Source organism: Anolis sagrei, chromosome 2 (assembly GCF_037176765.1).
Source record: "Anolis sagrei isolate rAnoSag1 chromosome 2, rAnoSag1.mat, whole genome shotgun sequence".
Lineage (NCBI taxonomy): Eukaryota > Metazoa > Chordata > Lepidosauria > Squamata > Dactyloidae > Anolis > Anolis sagrei.
The window spans coordinates 103,594,643-103,620,110 of NC_090022.1; the positions used below are offsets into that span (position 1 = coordinate 103,594,643).

Genomic DNA, 25,468 nt, shown 5'->3' on the forward strand with positions numbered 1-25,468 from the left:
CGAACTGTGACTAGGGCTTATTTTTTAAGTAGGACTTATATTTTGAGCATCCTTAAAATCCTGAAAAATAATGCTAGGGCTTATTTTGAGTGTAGGGCTTATTTTTGGGGAAATAGGATCTATGTATGAATGACATTTTACCCAAGGTATAGGTGTGAGGTGTGGCTGTGGATACACACACACACACAAAACTGAAAGCTCTCTTTTTGGCAGAAAGCATATGAAGCTGTGAAGAAGGGGGCTTTTGATGAGGGGCATTTTTACGCAGTTTAACACTCACTCATGCATACTTATGCACAATTTGTCTGGAATTATTTTGCGTTATGAATTTCAGCAGAGACTTTGCATCATATTGGAGTTCCTACAACTGCATTTTCGTAACCACAGCAAGTTACATTTAACTTAGTGCAAATCTCATAAAAGTTGATATTAACTTTTTGTGAGAATTACTGTATATTCTGTGCCTTGGCTCTCCCTTTTTTGTTTGTTTTCACTCAGTAAGGAAGATGCTGGCTTTGAAACAAGTAACTTTCCCAATTCCATTTTGCTTTAGAAGTAGTTCTGATTTACTCCAGAGCATCCAAACGGTTTCTGTCAAGAATCCCAAGGGAAAACTGCAGTAAACTTGTGACTGGATTTTCCAAAAATAATTTAAGACCTAACTATTGCTATTTGCATTCCCATCAGTAAACTGCCAGTGTACAATGCCAACAGTACGAAATTGATAGTTTCAATGTTATTCCCCCCCCCCCCTGTTGTTTATGTAGACTCTACCTGAAACAAAAACAAAATTACAGGTTGAGTATCCCTTATCTGAACTGCTTGGAATCAAAGATCTTTGGAGTTTCATTTTTTTCTCCCAGATTTTTGCAAGTATGTACATAATGATATATCATTTATATTTCATGCATGTACCTTATAGCCTGAAGGCAATTCTGTAGACAATAATGTAAATTATTTTATGCATATGAGATAGTTAGAGAGAAACTGTCACTATCTCAGCCAGTCATGTGGACATTTTCAGATTTTATAGTATAATATTTTGGTTTTTAAAATTCCAGGTAAGGGGTGGTCTACCTGTAGTACAATGCTTAGCATTGAGACCAAATAACACTGGACGTTAATCAGAGGTAGGACAGTAACCACAAGCACTCTTTGTTATTTTTGTTATCTTGTTAAAGCAAATACAAAGACCGGCTGCCATGTTCTTTGAAAGCTTGTTTAGATCAAGTTTTTAAGTTTCCTCCATGTGAATAGAAACTCACTTTTTGAATAATAAGAATTATATGTCACCTGGGGGAGGGGGGAGATCAGGATTTTAGAGATGCTTATGTGGGGTATGGCAAAAAAAGTTTGGGAACCACTGGTTTAGATGCTACATCTGAAGGTCTTTGCATTGTCCAAACCTGCCACATTCTGGAGAAAGGAACAATTATGACCTCTCAGTACCCTGAAAGTTGGAAGAAGCACTTTTGTAAGTATCCTCCTTCAAACTATTTCGATCTTTTAGAAATCATCATTACAATACTATAAACCATAACCAGAAACAAATGAATTAAGAATGGAGTTGTAACCATCACAGAATTATAAACTCTGTGTGAAGCACAATGGTGTATACTTGGTTCAAAATGCTGTGACCCAAATGCTGTTTCCACCGTGGCATGCAGAGTACATAACAGTAATCCGATCTGAATGCTACTAAATCATGAAAGTCTGTGGCCAGGTCTTTTTTTCTCCAGGAGAGGAGTCAGGTGGTGCCTCAGTTTAAACTCATGAAAAGTGCTCCTGGCTACTGAGACCATCTGGGTACCCAGAAATAATGCCAAATCTGAGAGTACTGCTGTGAACTGGAATTACTTGGGGGAATACAACTCACATCCAAATCATGTTATATATGTAACAAATGCCCAATGTGCATTTTTCCATGTTGTCAGAATTCAGATTTAGTTAGTTAACTCACATCCAGTCCGTTTTTTCACAATTAATATGGTATATCATTCTTTTACAATCATCTTCTCAAAATATGACTGTTTCTTAATAGTTTTGGATTTTGAGGTGCACAAAGAATAATATTTCAGTTTTCTAGAGACTAGCTTATTTGCAACAAATCAAAGAGTCATTTCAGGTGCTGACAAATGTGAGATATTTCCTTCCACCACCCTAGTAACGAAATGAGAAGCAAGGGATATGATAAAATCAAAGATATGTGTGATCTGAATGGCCAGTTAATCCCTATAGATAAAGTAATAGAGAAGATTGGTGATAAGAACTGAATAAAATGTTTAGGTCTATATAACAAACTTAATGAAAATATGAAGGAAAAATACAGACAGAAGATGAATGGGGAGAATGGAAAGGGTTAACAGGAGCAATATACAAATTGTTGGTAAAGGGCAATGCCTATATGATAAAAACAGAACAAAATAAATGGCAAAGAGAGGAGCCACTTATGAATCAAATAATATAAGATATAATGAAGGGGGTAAAGGAAATAAAAATAAATAAATACAAAGAATTAGAAAGGAAATTTATACTAAAATGGTATAGGACTCCAGCCCAATTATTATATATTATGAAAGGAGTAAGCCCAATGTGCTGGCACTGTGGAAAGAATAAGGGATGGTACTATTCACATATGTGGTGGGAATGTCCAAAAGTACATATATTCTGGGAAATGATAACAAAAATGATGGCATAATTGTAGAGGTATTTAAAATACCTATACAAGAAAATTTAAACATGATACTAATGGGAATATTAGGAAACAAGAGAATTCATAGAAAGGAACAAGAACTGTTTAAAATTATGATTTGAGGTGGACAAGCAGAATTGCATGGGGGCGAAAAGATAAAAAAGTGGACGTTGGAAAACTTAAACAATTACATATATGAACAGGTACAATTCCAAATTATAACAAGTGTAATGAAAGAGGATGTGGAAGAGGGGAAAAAAGAGGAAATAAAAAAAACAAATGGACAAAATAAATGGAATGGATAAAAATGGATAAAATCAATGCAAATACTATGAAGAAAGCAAGAGAATTGTGCACATGAATAAAGATAACAATAAAGTCAAAAATGTGTTTGGGAAGGTGGGTGATGGGGGATAGCATGGAAGTTTTATTTTATTTTTCTCTATTTTTATTATCATCTGCTTAAAAATTTAGTAGTAAATGTTAATAAGATAAAGAATATGTAAAAGTTTAAGATATAAACAAAAGAAAGGAATATTAGGAACGCTGGATACAAAGTATCCTAGATGTAATTGCATCAAATAAAAATAAGTGCAAACATTAATAATAGGATCGACAAATGTTTATACAAAAGATTTATGAATTTTTGCAACTAACTGAAATAAGTGTCAATAACAAGTAACAACAATAAAAGAAAATATAAATATTTTAAAAAACAAAAACAAATGTAAAATAAAGCACTTCAGGTTGAATATTTGAAAGTCATTAGATCAGACTGCCTAATTTATCAAGTGTTGTTATGTCCCTTTGTATCATTTCCATTCTATATAGCCTTGATGACATCAAATAAATTTGTGTTATTTGCACAATTTGTGGATTAAATGGATCTTGTAGATTACACTGGCCAGAGTAAAAATATAATGCAAATATGCTAATAACAATAGAATATGAGATATCATTTTTCTAGAATATTTATATAAAACAATACTCTGGAAACTTGAGAAAATTGTTTCAAATATTTATGCTGAAATCACACCACTTCAAAACACTGAAAATGTAAACTAGAGAGACTCTGGACTAAACCCTGCCAAATCCCCTTACTAGGTTAAGTACTATAGTTCTTACTTACTTATGTACTTACTTACTTAGGTGATCCCTCATTGGCTGAGTAGGATAGTCTTCCAGGATTCTTGTGGGTTCGTAGGTGACTGTGGAGCCTTATTCTTGATCTGCATCGTCTCCCGCAGTGAGGGCATTGGTTTCCAGGTGGAAGGTGTTTTCGGTCAGGGTTGGCTTGACACGCCTTCCTCTTGGCGTGCTTCTCTCTTTCACCCTCCATTCGTGCCTCTTCAAATTCTGCAGCACTGCTGGTCACAGCTGACCTCCTGCTGGAGTGCTCAAGGGCCAGGGCTTCCCAGTTCTCAGTGTCTATGCCAGAGTTTTTAAGGTTGGCTTTGAGCCCATCTTTAAATCTCTTTTCCTGTCCACCAACATTCCGTTTTCCGTTCTTGAGTTCAGAGTAGAGCAACTGCTTTGGGAGATGGTGGACGGGCATCTAGACAATGTGGCCGGTCCAGCGGAGTTGATGGCGGAGGACCATGGCTTCAATGCTGGTGGCTTTTGCTTCTTCCAGCACACTGACGTTTGTCTGCTTGTCTACCCAAGAGATTCGCAGGATTATCCAGAGGCAGCATTGATGGAATCGTTCCAGGAGTTGCATGTGACGTCTGTAGACAATCCACGTTTTGCAGGCATATAGCAGGGTTGAGAGGACAATAGCTTTATAGACAAGCACCTTGGTATCCCTACGGATGTCCTGGTCCTCAAACACTCTCTGCTTCATTCGGAAAAATGCTGCACTCACAGAGCTTAGGCAGTGTTGTATTTCGGTGTCAATGTTGACTTTGGTGGAGAGGTGGCTGCCAAGGTAGAGGAAATGGTCAACATTTTCTAATGTTACACCATTAAGCTGTATCTCTGGCATTGGAAAGGGATTGGCTGGTGACTGCTGGAACAGCACTTTGGTTTTCTCGATGTTCAATGACAGGCCGAACTTCTCATATGCTTCTGCGAAGGTGTTTAGAGTGGCTTGTAGATCTTCTTCTGAATGTGCACAGACACATTCTGTGCACATCATCATACTGGAGTCTATAACAGATGTTGTTGTAACCTTGGTTTTGGCTTTCAGTCTGTTGAGGTTAAACAGCTTGTCATCTGTCCGATATATAATTTCCACTCCAGTGGGAAGCTTCCCATGAACAAGGTGAAGTATCATAGCGATGAAGATGGAGAATAGAGTTGGGGCAATAACACATCCCTGTTTGACACCTGATTTCACCTTAAATGGGTCACTTTGGGAGCCTTTGCTGTCTAAGACTGTTTCCATCATGTCATCATGGAGGAGCCGCAGGATGTTCACAAATTTGTTAGGGCACCCGATTTTTTGGAGGATGGTCCAGAGAGCACTGTGATTCACTGTGTCGAATGCCTTTGCAAGGTCAATGAATGTCATGTACAGAGGTTGATTTTGTTCCCTGCATTTTTCTTGGAGCTGCCGTGCAGTGAAGATCATGTCCACTGTTCCTCTGGAGGGGCAGAAGCCATTCTGGGATTCTGAGAAGGTGTCTTCTGAGAGGGGTAGAAGGTAGCTTGCAAGGATTCTTGCGAGGATTTTTCCAGCTGAGGTTAGAAGGGAGATACCTCGATTGTTTCCGCAGTCTGTTCTTTCCCCTTTTTTGAAGAGGGTGATGATGGTGGCATCCTTGAAATCTGCTGGGATTTTCTCAGTCACCCACACTTTTTCTATGAGCTGGTGGAGTTGTTGTGTCAGCTCAGGTCCTCCCTCTTTAAAGATTTCAGCAGGGATCCCATCAGATCAGCTGGCTTTGTTATTTTTTTTGTTGGCTGATGGCATTGCTGACTTCTTCCAAACTAGGCAGTGCTGCAAGCTCATCCCTGGTTTGTTGTTGTGGGATTTGATAGAGAGCCTCTTCAGCCACTTTGGAGCTGCGGTTCAGGAGGCTTTGGTAGTGTTCTTTCCAACGTAGTGCAATTGATTTTTGGTCCTTCAGGAGTTTGGTTCCATCTGATGAGCGTAGAGGCTGTATGCCATGGTTTCTTGGTCCATAGATGACTTTTGTAGCTTTGTAAAATCCCTGAGCATCATGAGTATCCGCCAGGTGTTGGATTTCTTCAGCCTTCTTTGTCCACCAGTTGTTCTTGAGTTCTCTTGGCTTCTTTGGACCTCAGCATTTGCACTGGTGTAGATCATTTTCTTAGCAGCACAGTTGATGTCTCTCTGTCATGTTTGGAAGTCTTTCCTTTTCTTGTCAATTAGCTGCTGGTTCTCGTTGTCATTTTCATCAAACCAAACCAAACTATAGTTCTACAAAGTACCCTAAAGCTATGTTTCTTTCTGTTAGTGCAAATCCTCATTGGATTTGCACCATTCAAGGCAAATTGCCACTGGTGTGCACAGGCTATTGTTGCATGAATTCCTTTTTAAAATGTCCATGAATAGTTAAAAAGTTTTCAATTCATAAACTAATTTTAATTTAAATGAGTGTGGATTGAATAATTGACTTAGTTCCAATGATTGCAGAACTACTGAGCATAAGTAGTTATGGACTTCATGGGGAAGGGAATGGTTGAATCTACCAATTTGTCATTTTGTTCTAATCTTAGAATCATAGAACTGGAAGAAACTCCAAGTGCCATCTAGTGCCTGCCATGCATGGATATCCAATTAAAGCACTCCTGAGAGATGGTCATCTAATTGCTGTTTAAAACCTCCAGAGAAGTCTCCACCAGTCTCCAAAGCATCATATTCCACTGCCAAACAGTCATTTTCAAATGTATTTTGTCTTGTACATTTTCCCTATTAAACCTAGTACTGTGCAGAGTTATGCCTAATATATGCAGTCCATTTTTCTTATGGTATGCTATTAGTGGTTTTTCTTTTCACTAATGTATAGCTGAGATCTTGCATTAGTGGACATAACTATGGAGAAGTAAACAACTTCCTCTAGTATGCAAAGGAATCTTGTTGCACCTTAGAGACTAATGGAGAAAACAAAATTGGTAACAAGCTTTTCTAGATTGTGTTTACTTCCTCAGAGGAAACCTTATGCAACCAATTTCATTCCTTCAGTTAATTGTTAAAGTGCTCCAAAATCCCTTTGCATATTGATATTCCATAGTACACAGCTATGCATTTGAATTATAAGTCTCCCTAGCTATACTTCCCAGTGCTCCCCCAGTCCAACCTACTAGGAAGAAGGCACGCACACATGCCCACTTCTTTGGAATTCTGGATAAAATTTTAAGAGATATTTTCAAAGATCTAAATTCAAATATTTGGAGGAAGGAATGTGATCATATCCATTATTCTAGTATCCAATCTTACCTAAGAATGGGCTTATCACAATTTTTCCACATTCAGATTTTAAATTTTTAATGCATTTGGGTTAAAGAAGATCTGAAATGCAACCCCCCACCTTCATGCACTCACCAGCATGCACTGAAGCTCTACACAGGGGCAATGCTTGAGGTCATCAGTGTTTGTCAGTTCCAATGTGAACTAACTTGATCTGCACCTTTCAGAATAATATGTGGTTTGATCCTTACAATATCTACTGTCGTTCAGAGTTCCTAATAATTTAGATATAGTTTGCAACTCAATAAATGATCAAAAGGCAAATTTGGAGAGAAAATATATTTGGAAATGTACCCTTTGGCAGACAATTGTTGTGTGCCTTCAAGTTCTTTCTATCCAATGGTGTCCCTAAGGCAAATAAAGTACAGTTTTCTTGGCAAAATTTGTTTGGAATAGTTGTCATTACTTTCCTTTGTGGGTGCAGTGTATGGTAGGATCTCATGGCCAAATAGGGATTCAAATCCTTGTCTCCAGAGTTGTGGTCCAATGCTTGAGCCATAAACAGATATGTATAAATAAGAATTGTCGATTTTTCTTCTTTAAGTATCAAGTTAAATGGCCAAATGTACTAATGCAAACACAACGAAAACATCACATAGAGCAAAAATAGACTGCTGTCTATCCACAGCTGAAGGCACATAGCCTCTCTATGTGTTCTCTGGAGTCCTATAGAAAGTGAGTCTCTATGAAGACAGAGTCCATTACACACATGTAATGTAGGTATGTTTGCTTTGTGGAAACAAAGCCAATGGATATGTGGAAGTGACAAGATATCAGACCATCCCCACACACTGAATACAATTCCTAACTGTGTGATAAGCACTGTTATTTTTCATGCCTGAAGGTAAAGTTTGATAACAAAGCCAAAACCTTGAGTTGTTTGTTTCTAAGAAACAATGAGATCATCATCTTAACTTGTGGTTGTGCATTCAGAATTTTGACTATGTGTTTTCACCTTTCTACTGAGCACATATTCTACATGAGTCCCTTATTTGTTTTATTTCTATCCTGCCCTTTCTCTCACAAATAAGATTCAAAGTAGCCTATGACTGAATAGAACAAGTACACTTAACATGAATGCCATGAACACGATTCACCTGTAATTCAAATAAAAGCATAACATCTGAAAAACATGATGTAAAAAAACAGCACCCACCCAGTTAAAACTATTTTCATGGCAAGCAAAAATAGACTTGCCTGAATATAAATGCATTTTGCCTCCTGTCAGAAAAGCATTAGAAAGGAAGCCAACTCATATTCCTCACATACAGAGTTCAGAGAGTGGGCACCAAGAAAGCCCTATGAGAAAAGAGATATCTCTTTTCTTTTTCCTGCACATCATGCTAATTTTATATACTTCTTACCAGATAATGTTTTCATTTCTAAAAACTTGCTTCTTAGATGGCAAGCAGGGCTAAATCATACTATGATTATTCTTTATAAAAGATCTGAGAATAATCCACCAAACTAGTCCACATTCTCAACATGCTTGAGAGTTGGCTCATGGTATGCCATCAAAATTGGGACCATTTATTTTATGGTCCCAATTCAAGGTGCAGGTCATCACCTACAAAGCCCTAAATGGTTTGGGACCCGCCTACCTTCGTGACTGTATCTCCTTCAATAAACCTGTTTGATCTCTTGGTTCCACAGCGGAGGCCCTTCTTTCACCTCTCCCATTATCACAAGCCTGATTCGTGGGAATGAGGGAGAGAGCCTTTTCTTCTGTGGCCCCCTGACTTTGGAACTCATTGCCTGTTGAGATTATGCAAGCCCCCACCCTGGAAACTTTCAAGAAGAACTTCAAAACTTGGCTTTTCTGTTGTGCTTTTGGAGAATGATCTTCCCTCCCCCCATAATGTTTGTCCCCACACTGCACTGTCTCTGCCTACATGACAGCTGGTCTCCACTACTCCGCTGCCTATGAGTTTCTCCCCTTTAAAATATTTCTGTTTTATGTCTATCTCATCCAGAGTTTTTATTGTTGTATTCTTACACATCTGGCCCACCCTTTATGATTGTGTTTGATTTTCTATTGTATTATCATGCATTGTTTATTGTATTTTATGCCTTATTTATTATGTTTTGTTTTTATGCTTGAGGATATGTGGTGGGGTATAAATAAAGATGATGATGATGATGATGATGATAATAATTATTATTACCCACATCTGTCAACTTAGAATCAAATATAGGTTGAATATTCCTTATACATAATCCTTGTGATCAGACGACTTTGGGATTTTGGATTTTTTTCAGTTTCTGGAATAGCTGTATGTGTGTGTGTGTGTGTGTGTATGAGTGTGAAGGCAATTTTATACAATATTTTAAATAATTATGTGCATGAATCAAATTTTGTGGATATTGAACCAACAAAAAAGTAAAGATGTCAGTATCTCAGGTACAGATGTGGTAATTTTAGACTAATTGATTTTGGAATTCTGCTCAGCCTGTATATACATAAGCATGCTTTAAAAGTGTAAATCTTAAAGCCAGGGCACTGGACATTTATAAGTCATTATACTGCCAGAACGCAATAAACTGTAAATGTGCCCAGTTGAATTTGCTGGCAAATATAAATCTTTTCATTGATTGTACGGGGAAAAGAGTAAAAAATAATTCGCTTGGATAATCCATTAAGTGGGTGGTAAACATTTCAGTGAGCATATCTTTGCTGTTGATCAAAAAGTGATAACAGATTATACACACTTAAGATGTAATTATTTAAGATGAGAGGCATTTCTCACCATAGATTAGAATGCGCTACATACTTCCAATAAAAAAAAGATGTAGATTTTTTTTAATAACTGCTAAAAGAATAATGGATTGGGGATATATGACATATCCTAAATCAATTCATGTTTGGCACCATTAATCTCAGGGCTAAATAATATTCATTCATTCATTTCTTATTTTTCTAAAAAAAATACAATGCTTTTAAAGAAATATTTTCACAAGGTAACATGTACACAACATTAAAACATACACAGTTATAGCCACTTGTTCATTTTAGTTTAGTAGGAATGTAATTCACTGCTAATTTTCTTCTCAAGGGAAGCAGTAGGAAATTTAAGCAATATTTTCTCCAACATAAGGAATTTTTTAGTTCAGGACTTGCTGCAAAAATGAAAATGTGCCCGATCCCTCTCTTAAACAGAAAACAATGTATTTTGTGGTAGATTTCTGTGTAGAAAATGTAATAGCCTGGGACTTATTCTGCACAGAATTTGCATAGTCTTCTTTTTGGCACAGAAAACAGCGTTTTCTAAGCATTACAGCATTTATTTCTGTGCACTCACCCCCCCCCCAAGAAATCATAAAAACATGTGATTTTATCAGTCTTGAATTTAGGGTTTCTCAACATTTAAGAAATACATTTTTTGATCATTTTCTGAAACTTTTCATTCCCAGATTTTAAGTATTCCAACTGAAATCTATACTTATAGAAAATACAGACTGGTAATTTTATACATGTCTACTTGTCTTACAGTTGGAGTTGATCAACAGTTTTGCAACATAACTAAACAGGTATATGCATGCAACCTTAAGATTACAAAACATACTATGCAATCTGTTTTATGTGCTAATATGGGTACTACAATGTTTGAGGCAGCAGTGGGTAACTTGTGGTCCTCCAGATGTTTTTGAATTGCAACTCCCATCTTAGTTAGCATATGTTATGAGATAATGGGAGTTATAGTTTGATAACAGGGATTCCATGTTGCCAACCGCTATTTTTGCCTGTGGGATTGGACTGAAGCAGATATGTCACAAAAATAATTTTCCATGGAATTTGCCAGCAATCCTGAGGATTGTATTTAATAAAAGCAGTAACTAAAGGAAATGAGGGGGAGAAGAGGAAGCAGAAAAGATTGGCATAGAGACAAGCTTCTAATTCAGCAACAGAATAACAGCATGAAGCATTTAAATAATGTACCAATTTTAATACCATCCATTGCTAAAATATTCACTTTGTAATGTATCTATTCTATCCACTCACTGGTATCATTATGGGAATACCAGGGAAATCCAGTTTTGCGATTATGAACCTGCCTTAACAGGCAGAAAGAAGACCCCCTCCCTCCCCCCGATACTAAAACAGGTGGGAAGACAGCAAAAAAGAGAGAAAAGAAACTATAAAAAGTAGAATGTAAAAGCATGTGCATCTCTCCATTCAGAATACATCCTCACAAATAATTATTGATATAGTTGCCATTTTCATCAGCCATTCATGAAGGATTCATAAAAACCTTCAATCATGTATACAAATCTACTGCCAAGAGTGGTAGCTCTTTTTCAAGTCTGTTCTGGTTAAAAAAAAAAGTTTCTAGAGCTCAGATAACAGTAAAAAAAAAGCCATCATGTTATCAAAAAAGTGACTGATCTACTCATATGCATGTGTGTGTGTTACTTTTCCTCTTTATTCTTGCAGTTGTTTATGTCACACTTACACCTAGCCAAGAGCCATATATTGTAACAGCTACATCCCTCAGCAAGTTTATATATTACTAATTGTTTTTGGATTCTAGCCAAAGATGTGTCCCTTTGGAATTTTCCCCTTTCCCTTACTCATACCTTTCAGATCCATGTAGTATAACATAATGCCAACAAACTACTTTAGGCCAATGAATTATATGACAAGCAACTAATTAGATTAAATATATTATGGAGGGGTACATCACTACATCTTTGGAAAATACATTTTCGCACACTATATCTAGCATTAGAGTGTATTTATTTATTTATTTATTTATTTATTTAGTACACTTGTATACCGCTAATATCTCAGCCTAAAACGGCGACTCATTGCGGTTTACAACATTTAAAAACAACAATATTCCAATTAAAAATATAAAACACATACATATACAATACACAGTATTGGGCCACCAATACAGACCTATGCATCTCTTAAATTAAAATCATAATCCAATTTCGTTGTCTGTGATTGCCAGTCCTTGATCAGAGATTTCATCGCATCGGATTAGCCGAATGCTTGCTCAAACATCCATGTCTTGAGTTTTTTCCGAAATACTATCAGCGAGGAGGCTGATCTTATCTCTATAGGGAGGGCATTCCAAAGCCGCGGGGCCGCCACAGAAAAGGCCCTGTCTCTCGTTCCCGCCAGGCGCACCTGTGAAGCAGGCGGGATGGAGAGAAGGGCCTCTCCCGAAGATCTTAGGGTCCTGGTGGGCTGATAGGCCGAGATACGTTCGGATAGATATGTTGGGCCAGAACCGTTTAGGGCTTTAAAGGCCAATGCCAGCACTTTGAATTGGGCCCGGTAGCTAATCGGCAGCCAGTGGAGCTGGTACAGCAGAGGAGTTGTATGCTCCCTGCGCCCTGCTCCTGTTAGTACCATGGCTGCCGCCCGTTGGACTAGTTGGAGCTTCCGAGCCGTCTTCAAAGGCAACCCCACGTAGAGAGCGTTGCAGTAATCAAGGCAGGATGTAACCAGAGCGTGGACTACCATGGCCAAGTCAGACTTCCCAAGGTACGGTCGCAGTTGGCGCACGAGTCTTAACTGTGCGAATGCTCCCCTGGTCACCGCCGAAACCTGGGGATCCAGGCTCAGCGATGAGTCCAGGATCACACCCAAACTGCGAACCTGTGTCTTCAGGGGGAGTGCGACCCCGTCTAACACAGGCTGTAACCCTATACCCTGTTCGGCCCTGTGACTGACCAGGAGTACCTCTGTCTTGTCTGGATTCAATTTCAATTTGTTCTCCCCCATCCAGACCGTCACAGCGGCCAAGCACCGGTTCAGGACCTCGACAGCCTCCTTAGTAGCAGGTGGGAAGGAGTGACAGAGTTGGACATCATCTGCGTACAGATGACACCGCACCCCGAAACTCCGGATGATCTCGCCCAGCGGCTTCATGTAGATGTTAAACAACATGGGGGACAGTATTGAACCCCGAGGAACCCCACAAAACAAAGGTTGTGGGGTAGAACAGGAGTCCCCCAGTAACACCTTCTGAGACCGACCCTCGAGGAATGACCGGAGCCACTGCAAAGCAGTACCTCCGAGACCCATTCCCGCGAGGCGTCCCAGAAGGATACCGTGGTCGACGGTATCGAAGGCCGCTGAGAGGTCGAGTAGCACCAACAGGGACACACTCCCCCTGTCGAGCTCCCGACGGAGATCATCCACTAAGGCGACCAAGGCTGTCTCGGTACCATGCCCCGGCCTAAAGCCAGACTGTGCCGGATCCAGATAATCCGTGTCTACCAAGAATGCCTAGAGTTGTGAGGCCACCACACGTTCCATGACTTTGCCCAAAAAGGGGAGATTGGAAACAGGCCGATAGTTGACGAATTGAGTGGGGTCCAGTGATGGTTTCTTCAACAGCGGTTTTATCACAGCTTGCTTTAAGCTGGCTGGAAATATGCCTTCCCGAAGGGAGGCATTAACCACCACCTTAACCCACTCGGCCAATCCCCCTCTGGCCTCCTTTAGAAGCCAGGATGGGCAGGCGTCTAGGATGCATGTGGTAGCTCTCATTCCTCCAAGCACCTTGTCCACATCCTCGGTTTGAACTAATTGAAATGAATCCATCAAAATTGGACAAGCAGATGCTCGTGTTACATCTTCAGAGACTGCCGTTAATATGGTATCCAGTCCAGAGCGGATCAAAGCGACTTTGTCTGCAAAGAACTGAGCAAAGGCTTCACAGCGAGCTGCCGAGTCATCAGGGCACCCATCCTGAATGGTGGGTTTTAACAGGCCTCTGACAACTTGGAACAGTTCAGCCGGACGGTTCTTTGCAGACGCAATAGTGGCCGCAAAGAAAGTTTTCTTTGCGGCTCTTATTGCCGCGGCATATGACCTTAAAAAGGACACAAACCGTGTTCGATTTGGCTCGCTCGGATCCGAACGCCACACGCCCTCTAGTTCCCTCTTCTTTCGCTTCAATGCTGCCAGCTCCTCTGTAAACCAAGGGGCTGGTTTAGTTCGGCTACTTGAGAGGGGACGTTCTGGAGCGATCGTGTCTATTGCCCTAGTCATCTCCCCATTCCAGAGAGCGACCAGGGCATCAACAGGATCACCAACCGAGGTGGCGGGGAATTCCCCAAGAGCCATCAGGAATCCCTCCGGATCCATAAGCCTCCTGGGGCGGACCAATTTAATAGGTCCTCCACCTCTGTGGAGGTTAGGGGGTGCAGTAAGTCTAAAGCTGACCAGGTGGTGGTCGGTCCATGGCAACGGAGAGATGGATAACTCCTCAACACCGCCGCCTTCCTCCCATCCCTGACAGAAAACCAAGTCCAATGTATGTCCAGCACTGTGGGTGGGGCCAGATACTTGTTGGGACAGCCCCATGGTCGCCATGGTAGACATGAAGTCCTGAGCCGCTCCCGTTAGGGCAGCCTCGGCGTGGACATTGAAGTCCCCCAGCACAAGCAGCTGTTGGGACTCCAGTGCCAGGTCCGAGACCACCCCCGCTAGCTCAGGTAGGGAGACTGTAGTGCAGCGAGGTGGACGGTACACTAGCAGAATCCCTAATCTGTCCCGGTCACCCACCCTCAGGTGGACGCATTCAAAATTTGTTGACTGCAGGATGGGGGTCCTGGTCAGAAGAATGGAATCTCTGTAGACTACTGCAACCCCACCTCCCTGCCCTCCGGATCTCGGTTGGTGCTGCACAGAGAACCCGGGTGGACAAAGCTGGGTCAAATTTACACCTCCCGCTTCGTCCAGCCAGGTCTCTGTGATGCACGCCAGATCTGCCCATTCATCCAGGATTAAATCTTGGATGAAAGTTGTTTTACCATTGACAGATCTGGCGTTCAACAGCACCACTTTCAATCCCGAGGGACCGCCAACCCGGTTACACCAACTTACCGTATCAGGAGACCGATTTGGGATTACTAATGTTATTCTACGTTCCCTAGGCCGGATTAAAGGTCTCCCTTTCCCGTATCTCCCCTTCCCCACCACGACTTCTATGGGGGCTCCTCGGTTAACGGAAGCCTCTCCCTCCTCCATGACGCATTCAACATCCATAATAACAACCCAAGGATCATTGTAGACTGTTTGACATATTACAGCTCCAATTTGCCATGGCTTTGCCTTCCAATCATTTCCCGTTCCTATTATGTTATATTCGGGTCCCCCTGAGCTATTCCATTCCCTCTGACCCACATATGTAATTAGCAACCAGATTAACAAATGCCAGGGAGTGGATGATGACATAAATAGCAGCTGTTAAACACAATCAGGGGTTTGGTTAAGGCTCTTAGAGTACAGATGGAGACTTATGTCAACACACACGATGGAATAACAATTAAAGTGCGGTGGCTTAACAATTAACCCCAAAGTGCTTAATGAAGTGCGTCATGGAGGCCTAATTCAACGCTAGATGTATCGAATCAATTAAAGTGCTAAAGTTGGTTAAAGTGCCACAGAATAGTAATCTAAAGTGCTAATGGAGTAAAGTGCTAAGATCACGCAATTAATAAAGTACTCCGCACAACCACACTGAAATTAGTCAGCACAGTTGAGAAGGTGGTCACACAATCAAGGGTAGTTAGCACCATCAGAGGAGGTCAGCACAATTAAGATGATCAGCACAGTTTAAGACAATGGTCAATACAATCAAAGATAGTCAGCACCCTCGAAAAATGGATTGCAAAGTCAAAAGGATCAGCACTGACAGACGGATTAACAACGATCAGCACAGTTTGTCCAAAATTGGATCAGCGAGATGCAAAGGTAGCAGTAATTTGGTCAGAGGTGGCTGACTCAGTCTTCCGGGAGGTGGTGGATACCGGGCAAACAGCGAAGGGTAATGGCCAGGTAGCTGTTAATTCAAAAACTGGCTCTATTATCTGTTGCCCGTCGGAGATGGAATTTCTTCAAGGGCCAGAGCGTTAGGAAGATCAACTAAGGCTTTGATGAAGCAGCCTGGCTCTCAAGATGGCGGCAGTGTATCGAGGCCGGCGAGATGGAGCCCAAAATGGCGACACGACGCCGCCCCACGGCGGTCCAGCCGAAACCCACCCGAAACAAGCCGGAGCGGGGCCCGGGGAACAGTCGGCCCCGGCGCCAGCCAGAGCAGCAGTCAGCCAACGCAAAGGGGTCCGCCGCCTAGGAGGCCAAGCAGCCCGGAGCAACCAACAGCGCACCCGCACGACAGCAACGCCGGTAGAGCCGCTCGGCAGCGGTAACCACAGCCCCGGGGGCCAGGTAACCCAGCGCCGGAGCGAGGCAGCGGTGCAGCCAAACCAGGAAGTCCCGAAGGAAGTCCTGAAGGAAGTCCTGAAGGAAGTCTTGAAGCCACCATGGGCGGCAGCGGTAACGCTGAGCAACCCCAGCAACCCTGGAACAGCAGCGGCACCGACGCCGAGCAGCGGAGACGCTGAAATCTGCCGCGTCCCGCGCCGCCGCAGCAGCCGCAGCAGCCACCGGCCCCAGCGGCGTCCCAGCTCGGCCTCCACGCCAGAGTCGGCGGCCGGCGGCCGAGCCCACGGGGCGCACAATCGGCCGAATCCAGGAGGGGGAAGGAGGAACCCCCCGGGGGGGAAGAGAGAACCAACCCAAAGGGACCGTCTACATACAACTTTGGGTAATGCCTCTGATGGAAGACTGGCAGAATCTCAGCATCCAAGCTGGAATGTAGAGACAGTAGATCCCGAAATCTCTCAGTGTTAGAGTAAAGGGATGGCTTTCCACAGATGATACACCAGGACAATGCAGAATGACATACAGTGTGGGGGAGATGCAGCCAGGACGCTGACCCTCTCCTGTTCTTGCAGGCAGGCTGATAGCAGGGTGTAGCTGGGAGACAGAAGTTCTTAAAGCCTCCTTTCCTGGCTTGCTTTCTCACCAGTGTGGGGGAGATGCAGCCAGGACGCCGACCCTCTCCTGTTCTTGCAGGCAGAGGGTGTACATTTAATTGAGAAGATGTGCTCCTTTGTCTGCAAATATGGCCACACATACTGACATTAAAATGTTTGATATATCTATGTCAAATGTTGGTTAACATACAACAATTTCTATTTCCTCTCTGTTGTCAATGACTCAAAAGATTTCTTGGAATGTCAGGTGATTCAAGGAATGACTAAAACTATAAAAGTGCAAGTGTGGGGGAAAATGCTATTTATTAAAAGCAATGATTACATTATGAGGCAAGCAAACCAGCATCACAAATGGATCTGCATCCTCCCCATGATTATCCTGTCCATAGCTTCTGATGATAAGAACCCATCAATAGCTCCCAATCCTGCAGTGTTGCCATCACCTACCTTGGTATGATGTGTCCCTTTGCTTCTCTGCTGGCATGCTAGCAGTAAATTGATCTCATGGGGCAGGATTCTCTCCCCCTACCTCTACTATTCCAATACTGGTTGTCATCTTTTTCTTTTTTCTACATATTTACTTTTTTGTTGCTTTTAAATATGGAATAGCACAGTTATGGTAATAACAACAGTACAAAGAACCACAGTAGTATGGGAAGGTGATGTCATGAGGATATGTGGAAGTATGGTTGCAGAACTATATATTGCTAATTCGGTTCAGTTGTGCAAATATAGAGAGGTGCAATGTTAAAGGTGCACAGCACAATATATATCTACTATCAATGATAGTGTGATTATAGTGGGATAGCAGGTTTGTGAAATAGGCATCTATGATATACTGGGGAGAGCCTTCTCTCTGCCCTATCTCCTGTTCAAGCATGTTTGGTGAGAACACAGGAGAGGGTATTTTCAGTGGCTGCTCCCAGACTGTGGAACTCCCATCCAAGAGTGACCAGGATGGACACATCCTTTCCAGCCCTTCACAGGCAAGTTAAGACCTTCTTCTGCCAGCAGGCATTTGGGGAAGGATAAGAAGCATGCTGCTGGGGAAGTATGGGTGGAATTTGGGGGGGGTGGGATTGTGAGTTTAAAGGTTATTTTAAGTATATTTATAATATTTTAATCTGTTTTTTAAATTTTAATCCACGCTGTATTATTTCATTGTTTTTTATTTTTGTATTGCACTTTTATTTTTGTATTGCACTTTTAAAATTATTATTTTATTTATGAAAAGTATACCCTTCCTTTCCCTAGTCAAGTGCCCAAGGTGGCTTACAGCCAATTAAAATATACAATATAAAAATTAAAAACAAGTTAAGACCATACATAGGACTTCCGGTTGGCGTTCATGGAGGTAGGACGCGGTTAGGTGAGCTCCCGCTCGCGGAAACCGACTCGTAGTTATAGACCGCTGGGTAGAGCCTCCTGCTCCCCTCCCCCGGGAGATAGACACCGGGGGGTACGCATGGGCCCTGCTGGCGTCCAGGTGAAGCCAGGGGCGCGCGAGCGGCCTAACGAGAAGCAGGCTAGGCCTGCACATACTGCCTTCCGATGCCAACAGATAATTCAATAATGTGAGGATACAAGAAAATTAAAGAATAACAAGGGAAAATTTAGTTTCCGAAGGAGAACGGAGAGGCACCTCTTCCTGAAAACCTCAACCAGAGACATAGGAGGAGAACAAAGGACAAAGAACAAAATAACATCCCCTCTGGAAAAGTGTCTCTTGGGGCGGAACCAATAGCACCAAATATCGTGAATACCATCTTCCCTGAAGTCAAGGCCCCTTCTCGGCCCCTCGGAAGAGAGGCAGAAAGGCCGGCTTAAGACTGTCCAATCCAGCTCAGTCAAGCACAGCCAGAACATGACGGGAATTCAATTTCAAATTTTCTGTAGTCAGCTAAGAAATACAATTGAACAACAACAAGCCGGCAATCCGAAAAACAAAGCAACAAACTTACATGCAAGTATACCTGCCCTCCTCACTCCCCATTCTTCCCAGCTTTGCTTTCGCCCTCTCCTTCCCCCCGCAGCAAGGCCTCGACACCTACCCGAGGTGTAGACGACGGAACAACGACGGAGTAAGTCACGGTGGGCAGTGGGACTCCTCGAAGGCAGGAGGCTCGCCTCCTCAACGCGAGAGGCTACTCACGGGGAGGAGGAGGCAGCCGCCGAGGGAGGGCGGGGCAGCGTGAGAGCGGAGAGGAAGCGGCATCCGGCGCGCTGGAGGAGGAGGGGACATGGGAGGAAGTGAAGCCGGATGAGGCGGGCCTAGCCAAATCCAGCCAATTAGACAATACAGACACAAGCAGATTGATCCTCACCCCCCCCTCCCACGCAGCTCTCTGGTCCTCCCGCGCGGGCCTTACCCCTTCATCGGAGGCTGAAGGAGGAACGGAGGCGAAGAAACGGAGGCGAAGAAACGGAGACGGCGCGGGGCGTCCAAGTGACCCACGCGGCGTGCTGGCACCAGACTGATTGGCCAGCTGCGGGGAACCTCGCAGCTAACTCTTGAGCACTCGATACAGTAAGGACAATTTTCAACCAGTAGAGACCTCCCCAGTGAAACGCCGAGAAGGGTAAGACTCCGCATCACTGAACTGCTCTTCCGGCCTCGTGCTGTCTAGTCCCCTTTTGTCAATCCCGATACACCCCCTTTCCTCTGTCAACAAAGCTGGTAAGAGCAGTTTAAAAGGGTGCTTCTCAGCATCAGGGGAGAACGGTGGGCATGGACAGAGGTTTAGCGCTCCCAACCCTTATTTAGACAAGCAACGCAAGGACAGAGGCGGGCAAGAAGGACAATTGTTAACCCTTACCCTTTGACTTCCACCTTCAGGTGGAGGATAAAAGACAAACCAAAGACAGTAGCTAAGAGTATAGCACTTACCATTGGAGGGCAGGATGAACACCCCTAAAGCAAAGGCAGAAAAAGAGTTAAAGGACCCCAAAAACTCAGGAAGAAGAGGCTCTGGCCAAGAGGAAGTTAATATGAAAGACATCTGGAAAGAGCTTCAGAAGCTGACGGAAAAAATAACGGAAAATCAGGAAGAGAATAAGAAAGAGCTGAAGACCATAAGGGAAAGCCAAATTAAACAACAAGCCCAACTCGAGCTAATTAGGAAAGAGTTTAAAGAAGACATATGCACCATGAAAAAGGAAATAATGAAGAATGCGTCAGACATAAACGCCATCAAGTCAGAAGGTGGCAGGCTAGGGAAAGAACAAAGAAGGTTGCAACATGAGTTGGAAGATCTATCAGCCAAAAATGATAGGACGACTAAGGAACTGGAACGCCTTCAACAAGAGGAGATGGAACATCTGTTAAGATTAAGAAATCTCCAGGAGGAAACTCAAGAGAATTTAAGATCTAAAATCATATACTTATTGGCAACCAATACTGGACAATCAGAGAGTACCCTAGAACAAGAAGTGGACCGCACATACAGAGTTCACTCGGCCTTCGCCAAAGAAAACAAAACGGCCAGAGACGTCATAGTCCGCTTCACGCGAAAACATGTTAGGGATGAAGTGCTCCGACAATCCAACAATAACCCTCTAATAAGCGAGGGGAAGAAAATAATTGTATTGAAGGAAATTCCGAAACCAATACTGGACAGACGTAAAAAATACTTCTTCCTAACTCAAGAACTGAAGAAGTACAGCATCAAATTCAGATGGGACAAGACTGATGGGCTGATGATTACATTTAAAGACCAACGACATTGGATTAAAAATGTGGAGATGGCTAACGATTTCCTATTAAAAATTAAAAGAGACGACGCAAAGAAACAGACAAAACTGTCGCCGACTAAAGGAAACACAAGGAAACACCCCCGACCCGACACCCCGGCAAAAGAAGAAGATAAGCTCGACCAGGCTATGGCTCTGACTACGAATCTGGAGGACGACTTAATTGGAAAGGGTATCACAGTGGATTTAAACAACTCTACTTATGATGGAACAACAAATTAATTTCCTCTCTTTAAATGTTAACAGTCTCAATTCTCCTTGTAAAAGGAAAAGACTTTTTCAGTACTTTAATAAAGAAAAATTTCAAATTATCGCATTGCAAGAGACTCATATTTGCCATAGGCATGTTGCGCATCTGTCCCAAAAGAAACTAGGCAGAAAATTCTACTCAGCCTGTGATTCCAAAAAAAAGGGGGTGGTAACTTATGTCAATGAGGATATACCCGCAGAGCTGATGTTTAAGGACCAGGACGGGAGAATCGTAGCAGTGAGAATAAAACTAGGAGGTGAAAATATTTTGGTTTGTAACATCTACGCCCCCAACGGGTCTAAGTCAAAATTCCTGAAAAACCTGAAAGAGTATCGCTCTAAAACTGAATTTGATAGTCTAGTGCTGCTAGGGGACTTCAACGGGATACTGAACAAAGACCTAGATAAAAGCCCAAATAATAAGAAAAACAGGTGTAAGGCCACTCTTCCTAAAAACTTCTTGACATTCAAAGAAGAATTCGATCTTCATGATACATGGAGACGCGGTCATCAGGACGAAAGGGACTACACGTTCTTCTCGGCCCATCATAAATCATGGTCGAGGATAGACATGATTTGGGCATCAAACTCTATCCTCACTAAGATAGAAAGTACACAAATCCGGGCGAGAGATATCTCAGACCACTGCGCCGTAACAATGGTCCTTCACAAGAAATGTGATTTCAGGAGATGGAGACTGAATGATAATCTGCTCAAAACAGAACTAGATATCAAGAAAAACAAAGAACACATCAAAGATTTCTTAAGGGGCAACGACACACCTGACGTTTCACCCCAAACTGTGTGGGACTCCCTCAAGGCGGTCATGAGGGGATATCTTATCCAGCAGAGCGCGATTAAGAACAAAATGAAAAATGCGGAGTTGAAAAATCTGGAAGAACGGATAAAAGAAAAGGAATCTGAATTAAAGAAAAATCCCGAAAAGCGAGGAACTGAGGACAAACCAAGATGGCTTAAAAGGAAGAAACATCATCTGGAGATCGAATCCCTGGAAGAGAAGTATAAATATATAAAACAACAAGAATTCGAGCATGCCAACAAGCCAGGTAAGTGGCTGGTCAGGAAAATTAGGGAAAAAAACAGGCGCAGCGAATAATAAACATTAAGAAAGAGGACAGACTCTTAACGAAGGACAAAGACATCATTGAAGACTTCCAGGTTTACTTCTCTTCTCTATATAACAAGGGCGACACAAAAGAGACCGAAATCTCACAATACCTATCTAACCTTAAGCTAGAGAAAATCTCAGACGATCAGAGAGAAGCCCTCAACAGAGAAATATCAGAAGAGGAAATTGCGGAGACGATCTCCAACCTGCCCGCAAATAAGGCCCCGGGCCCTGACGGCTTCTCTGCCTGCTTTTACAAAACTCTAAAAGAGGAGCTGTTACCATTTCTGCACAAAATCATGAACTTAGCTCTTGTCACAGGCCGGATTCCAGACTCCTGGAAGGAGGCAGAGATAGTTCTCATCAAAAAAGGCAACCTGGATGGATCGGAAAAACAGAACTATAGACCGATCTCTTTATTAAACGTTGATTATAAAATTTTTGCCGCTATCTTAGCGAAAAGATTAAAAAGATTCCTATCAGGCTGGAGTGGAGAAGAACAAGCGGGCTTTCTCCCAGGCAGAAGCACAAAAGACAACCTACGAGTCATCATTGATACCATCGAATATTATGATATCAATACTCAAAAAGAAATGGCTCTGCTATCCCTGGACACCGAGAAAGCCTTTGACAATCTCAGTTGGAAATTTTTGAAACTTTTGTTAGAAGAAATAGATATCGGCTTCTCATTTAAAAACACAATCTTTTCCATCTACTCCGAACAATCGGCTAGACTGCTAATAAACTCCAACTTGTCAGGGAAAATACAGATCTCGAAAGGAACAAGGCAGGGCTGTCCCCTTTTCCCCCTGCTCTTCATCCTGGCCCTAGAAATCCTCCTAAAAACAGTTAAAGAGGATAAAACAATTAAAGGTATGAAGATCGCGACTCATGAATACAAGACAAGAGCGTACGCAGACGATGTCATCTGCATTATTGAAGATCCGCTTAACAACATTCAGAGATGGACCTCCGTATTAGAAGAGTTCGCCAAGGTCTCAGGATTTAGAATAAATAAAGGCAAGACGTATCTCCTAACAAAGAACATGGAGCCGGCCAAGCAGGCAGAGTTGAGAAGAATAACAGGATTGGAGACGAGCAAAAAAATAAAATACCTTGGGATCTGGCTTACGGCCAGCAACGCCCACCTGTTCAAAAACAAGTATGAACCTACCTGGAAGAGAGTTCAAAAAGATATAGCGCAGTGGAAGTTCCTGAAGCTCTCGCTGCTGGGGAAAATTGGACTAATTAAAATGACCATCTTACCAAGACTCCTCTATCTTTTCCAAAACTTACCCATCATAAGAAACATCAAAGTTTTCGATAATTGGAACAAAGATTTAAGAAAATTTATCTGGGACGGGAAAAAACCCAGACTAAAACATCGGGTGATGGTGGACAGAAAGGATAGAGGGGGATTTGGCCTTCCCAGTTTAAAAACTTACTTCGAGGCCTGCGCCCTAATATGGGTAAAGGACTGGGCTTCTCTCAAAAATAAAAAGATGCTAACGTTAGAGGGGTTCAATCTCAGGGTGGGATGGCATGCGTACCTATGGTATGGCAGGTCAAAACTGGAAGGAAACTTTGGTAACCATTTCGTAAGATCTAGTCTCCTCAAAGTCTGGAATAAGTACAGGAATTATTTCTATTCCAAAACCCCCCAGTGGCTGTCCCCAATCGAGGTGAAACAAAGACGCCTGCTAGGCTGGCAGAGCTGGCCAACCTATAAGGACATTCTGGTTAAAGATAAAGAAAACAACAAATGGAGCATGAAACATCAGGAAGAACTAACTCAGGAGTTTAAAAATCTTACATGGCTACAATACTTTCAGCTCCGAGAAACTTTCAAGCAAGACGACAAGACCGGGTTCGAGGAAAAACCATCACCCTGGGACATAGTACTGAGTACAGAAAAGAAGCTCATTACCAAACTGTATAACCAACTTCTTACTTGGGAAACTGAAACAGAGGAAATTAAAAATTGCATGATCCAATGGGCCCAGAATGTAGGGCGGCCAATAAATCTACGAGAATGGCAACTAGTGTGGAGAAAAAAGCTAAAATACTCTTGATCCACGGCACTAAAAGAGAACTGGCTAAAGACATTTCACAGATGGTACCTAACACCCTACAAACTCAGCCAAATGTACAAAAATATCAAGATCTCTTGCTGGAAATGTAAAGAACATTCAGGCACCTACTTTCATATGTGGTGGTCCTGCCCAGCTGTGAAAAAATACTGGCAAGGCGTACAGGAAGAATCCCAAAAAATCCTTAAGATCAGATTTTCAAGAAAGCCCGAGTATTTTTTACTAGGGCTAACGGATGAAGACTTCATGCTGGACGATAATGAAGACATCATCTGGATGTATCTATCGACAGCAGCACGAATAGTACTGGCACGACATTGGAAAGAAAACCAGATCCCCACAGTGGAAGAATGGCTAGTTAAAATCTCGGAACTAAGGGATATAGACAAGCTGACCTTCCTGCTGAAATCAAGTACCGGAAAGCCAATTAAACAGACGGATTGGGCGAACTTTGATGAATACGAAACAAAGAAATATGAATCGTAAAGGGGTATGAGCAAACTGCAAGAGACACAGCTAATTAGTGCGTAGAATGAACTAGGTGCAAGTCAAGTCCGGAGTAGACAGTATACCTCCGGCAGAATGTATGGAATTGCTCCGGATGGAAACTAAATGGAAGTCACCGCCCACCATCCCTCCAAATAAGGAGGGACAGTGGGCTTATGTTGTGTGTGTTCGTTGTGAGTATTACCCTCTCCTTCCCCCACCCTCTGTCGCCCCTTCCCACCCCCTTTTCCCCCGGAATGTGGATTTTATATATCTGTGTAAACGATGTTTCTATTTTCTATCGATGTTTCTATTTTTCTAAAACTAATAAAGATTATTCTTAAAAAAAAGACCATACATATAGGGAGATGCTCTGAAACACTAATTAAAACCCCAATAAAATACATTAAAAACACCTTGATAATATGTATTATGACCAAAGTGTGAGATGGTTAGACACCTCGAGTCACCACAGAGTGAAAGGCAGGGCCTAAATAAAATAAATAATATACTAATAATGTCCTAAGAAATATTTCAATACCCCCCCCCCCCGTCTGATAAAATAACAGTATTAAGGGAAACAATACATTCATCCCAGAAAGCATGGCAATAAGTTTCCTTCCTCATGCTATTTTCTGTTGGAGAAGCCATGCAAAGTTTTGTTGCTCCCAAGACATCACAAACCTGTCCTGAGGGGAGTATAAAATTATGAACATGAAAGATAAGCAAATTCATAACGTATGTGTAGTTTTGCGCCCTAAAAGGCAAAGACAAAGAATCCTAGTAATGGTGATGTGAAGTTAAGTCTGGAGTTCCTGGAAATATTTATTAATTAA

The 25,468-nt window shown here is 42.3% G+C and overlaps 1 protein-coding gene and 1 long non-coding RNA gene across 8 annotated transcripts in view; one reads left to right on the forward strand and one right to left on the reverse strand.

Annotated features, from left to right (window-relative positions):
* Nucleotides 1–25,468, reverse strand: part of KCNIP1 (potassium voltage-gated channel interacting protein 1) — a 725,477-nt gene that overhangs the window by 95,477 nt on the left and 604,532 nt on the right. The window lies entirely within an intron of this gene.
* Nucleotides 1–25,468, forward strand: part of LOC137096056 (uncharacterized) — a 45,020-nt gene that overhangs the window by 11,379 nt on the left and 8,173 nt on the right. The window lies entirely within an intron of this gene.